This window comes from Hydractinia symbiolongicarpus, chromosome 12 (assembly GCF_029227915.1).
Source record: "Hydractinia symbiolongicarpus strain clone_291-10 chromosome 12, HSymV2.1, whole genome shotgun sequence".
In the NCBI taxonomy this organism is placed as follows: domain Eukaryota; kingdom Metazoa; phylum Cnidaria; class Hydrozoa; order Anthoathecata; family Hydractiniidae; genus Hydractinia; species Hydractinia symbiolongicarpus.
In genome coordinates this window covers 7,985,805-7,990,740 of record NC_079886.1, presented here as the reverse complement: position 1 = coordinate 7,990,740, position 4,936 = coordinate 7,985,805, and positions in this window count along the sequence as shown.

Genomic DNA, 4,936 nt, shown 5'->3' with positions numbered 1-4,936 from the left:
CAATCAAGTCTTTCATCTTTACAAGAATGACACTGTCATTTTATAAAAGCAGATCACCTGCAAGTTATGAGGTTCTTCATTATTGTAACTCTTTACAAAAGCATAATTTTTAACACTATTTTCTCCTTTTTGAAGTTTTTAGTCTTTTTACCTCTTAATTTCAAAAATGAATAGTAACCGTTGTCCCGACTTATAACTAAGGTTAAAAAAATAGTACTTATTGGGTAGTAAGTAGACAAAGCATCAATGTTTATTACTATGGTGCTTCATAGATAACCCCGATTAAAGCTATATTAAGCTATAGGATTTATGTTGCACAAGCAACTGCTGCCATTCATCTATTACATCGAACCGTGTAGTCACATTACGCAAGATTGACTGAATAACATTACGTGTAATAAGATTACATAAATTGTATCAAAGTAGAGATAGGAAAATGCGGATGTTAGGACAAAAATCCCTTAGCACTTTACCATTTTACGTCAAATCATAGATCATGCCCGTTAAATCAACGATAGAAGAGTTTCTGTCCCCAATCCACCAATCCCCGCCGTGTCCCCCTGGCCCCCCCACCCCCAAACTCCCCCCCCCATTACAGTGATAGGATTCAACCCTGTCTATAATGACCTCTAGCGTACGTGGTAATACCATCAATGATAATAAAACATAAATAACAACACGCAAGCAGTTTTTGTTACAAGAGTCTTGTAAAACCATGTGTCAATCAAACGCTTATAACAATAGGATTTTACATACCAGAAAGTTGTTTACATAAGAAAAAGTCAAAACGAAAGTAGCCGTTGCTAAGGATATTTGGTATGTAAGGAATGCATTGTTCTCTATTGTTATTCTGGTTTGATTGACATTTAATTGACGTCATTCTTTATCTAAACAAATACCATATGAAATAACCTGTTGCCATAGCAATCACAAGAGCGATCTTCTCATCTTCGTGTGTAGGAGGAGTATCTTTGTGGTAAGGTGCAGTAATGTGTTTATCAGTAATATGTTTATCAGTAATGTCTTTATAAGGACTGGAGGTCCTTGGAATAGGAATAGGACCAGATGTCCTATCAGGAATCTTTTTATGTGATTCAGCTGTTTTTTCGATAACATTAACCTTTCGATTAATCCCAATGGTCAGATCTTCACCCGATATCAAAATCTTGTTGTTGTAACCTACCACCACTGTTTTAATTTTGAGATTCATGTCACTAGGTAACATATAAATGCCTTGTCCAACCGAATAATCAACCTTACTTGAAGCGTAGTTTAACGTATCCTGATAACGTTTAATATCCTCTTGAATATCAACTCTACGGTTAATAATGTCTTCAAGGTTGTTCATAAAAACTCTTTGAGCCGTCAAAGCGTTTGAATCATTACCCAAGATAGAAGAACGGGCCGAGGCTTGCGAACTAAGAACAAGATAAACATACGCCCTAACACTGCTTGAAATCTTTACAAGGCCTGTTTTTGTAAAGCCATTAGATTTTTCCACAATCCATCGTGTCATGGAGTCGTCTGTGAAATAACTCAAGCCCGGAGTTGGATAGTTTTTACGTCTTTTTTGATATGAGCTGAAAAAGTATTGACCTCTGTATTTCATAGGATTAGAATCGACGTCATATTCACCACATATTTTTGGAAATTCTTCGTTTGAATAAGGATTGTCATATTGATTAAAACTATCTTCAAAAGGTAGAGGTGTCTGCAAGCGCTTAATGATTCGTCTAATGTGATAATAGACATGAAAACGATGTACCGATCTGATCATAGATCTACCTTCTTTCAGGTGTTCGGAACTGACTCCACAAGCACTTGAAGCACACCAAGTGGCAAAATTGAGTTGGGTTTGCCATAATTTAAACGGTTGCTCATTCCATATTTTCATACGTTGTTCGTTTTGATTCAGTTCGTAATTGGTAAAAATATTAGGAAAGACAGCAGGAAAAGAGCCATTTTCGGAGACAATAATGGTATGTTTGTATAGATCCTTTCCATCCAATATCTGAAGGTCCAGTCCTCCATTTGGCTTATAGGCCGCATTTGGGTTGTATTTGAAAATGCTATCCATTCTTTTTGATTTAAATAATTCCACTCTCTAATATAAGAATGTATATCACAATAAATGACGTAAATAGTGAAAAGACAATCTATTTGTATCACACTATATACAACGAGACCGGCACAAAAGAAGTTGCGATCATAGAGACGTTTTCGGACAATGTTACATATGAAATCACAGCTCCACTAAAAGTGACCATTGGAAAAGACGAAAAGTTGCTACCGAAAGGAAAATACACCGGCAGGGAGCTGAACGCATCTTTAGCGGGTGATGTCACATCCACACCATTAATCAAAGACCCTCGAGTAATCAAAACAAATAAGCTAACCAACATAACAGAATTACATTTCAATCTGAATGAATTGGAGGATGCATTAAATCTTAAAAATGGTAGATATAGCGATAACCTGCTAACATATCATATATCTGAGTATGGTGATGTTACACATATTGAGCCCAAAAACCCACAATATAAGAAACTAAGGGGTGATTACATTCAATCACTTACTTTGAAAATAACTGATCAAAATGGAAATCTGGTAAAAGATAGTCTGGGAACAACAGTTGTCCTTCACATAAGAGAGATGGCAGACAATAGGTTTGAATAAAAGGTCATAGGTATAATGAAGTATACGCTAACTGAGATAAAAGTAAAAATAAAATAAAAGTATTAACAGACATGGAATACGGAAAAAGGTTAAATCCTGAACGTTCTCTTAGAACTGCTCATGGTGTAAAAGGATCACACCAAAAAGTAATTGTGACACACAATCCAAGTGAGATTGATCAAAACCAGTTACTTTTAATTAGGTTTCCTAATTTAGGTAGCGATGATGTTATTGTTCCAGGGACTTCAAAAAAAAGTTTCGACGTTGAACTCGAGTCAAAAGCCGACACGAAAAGAACATTAGTCTCTAATATTGGAAGAGCTATTGTTAAAAAGTTAGCAATCAAGTTTGAGGGTACCGAGATTTTGAGCATTGATGACTTTGATCTTTTAGGATGCTACAGAGATTTATGGCTAACCAAGTATGAAAAGAGAAATGCAATCAGACAAGGCATCATATCCAATGATGGGTGTACGGAAAACTGTATGAAATTGAGGGTAAGCGCTTCGCATAAAGACGCATCTGATGTCTCAGACAAAGCCATTGCTGATGCATACAAAAACAAGTTCACCATACCACTAGATTTTGAAATGTTAGATAGCACGATCCCATATTATCAAGCTGGATTAGGTAATAGGTTATGTTATGAGATCACATTCAATAATTACGACAGGGTTGTATTATCAACTCCGGCCAAACCTTCCGGTTCTGCCACGGCACCGGCACCGGATGCTAAATACAAAATAACTAACATATCTCTCGAATATGAGATTGTGAAACACCCAACCTTAGCCAGATTCATTTCAAATGAATATGAAAACATGGCTTTACTATACGACAGGTTTTTGAGACATAGACAAATTAGAGTGGATAAGTCGGACACAACGTGGAATTGGTCATTCAATACACCTTGTAAATCTTTGAAGGGCATATTGGTTTTGTTTGAAGACGAACAAGCCTACAAACGAGATACCGGTAAGTTCTACAATCCGAAAATTAAAAAGGTATCCGCCATAGTTGAGGGTAAGCCTAACCAACTTTTTGCCCAAGGGATGCAGCCGTTTGAACATTACAATGAAATTTGTAAGTATTTTGCCGAGGGTAAACCAAAGGATGGCAATGCCAGCGAAATCAAAAAAAATCTGCAATTACATGATGTAAAAGTCTCCGATTACTTAACAAACAAATATGCTCTATATTTAGATTTCAGAACCATAGATGAAAACTCCCTGCATGGGACCGGCCGACGGATCGAAAATGCAAGTGAGGGAATCACCCTACAAATTGAAAAGACCGCCGAAACCGCAGGATCCTTAAACGCCTATATATATCTAATCATGGACGCTCAACTAAACATTCAAAACGGTGAAATTATAGATGTACTTTATTAAGATAGAATGGTGAAAAACACACTTTACATGAAAGAGCCCCACACAGCATTATTCGTTGGTCCTACGGGCTGCGGAAAATCCAAACGTCTTGTAAATTAGAGAATGAATACTTTGATCACTTCGATTTCATCGTGATTATATGCCCAACATTAAGATGGAATAAGACATATAGGGACCGAAAATGGTTTTGGAACGACAGTTATGTGATTCTAATTGAGCCGGGAGGTATGTTATATGATTATATTCGAAAGATGACGGATTTCTGTGCCGGATACAAAACCTTATTCCTGATCGACGATATCATCGCAGATGAGAAACTAGACAAAAAGAGACAGCCATTGCTAGAGTTGGCCATTAGCGGACGACATCGAAACCACACTATGTGGCTACTCACACAATCATACACCGCTATACCAAAAAATTTACGACGGCAAGCTAAAATGTTATATGTGTGGTATCCAAAAGACAGACAAGATCTCGCAACTATTCATGAAGAGAATGATGTCATTAAATCACGATCAGAGATCCAGACGGTTAAGGAAAGGCTAAAAGATGGTAAATACACACATTTAGTCATGAGAATGGAACATCCAAGAACTTACGTGATTTGCTAGATTGGACGTTTTTTGCTACAAGAGTCTTGTAACAAAAGTATAAGACTCCTATAGATTTCTTGAAATCTCCTATAGATTTCTTGAAATCTCCTATAAGACTACTATAAGACTCTCCTATAAGACTCCTATAGATTTCTTGAAATCTCCTATAAGACTCTCCTATAAGACTCCTATAGATTTCTTGAAATCTCCTATAGGACCACAACAAAATGATAAAATATATCAATTTCATAATACTAGTAGTATTACTAGTAG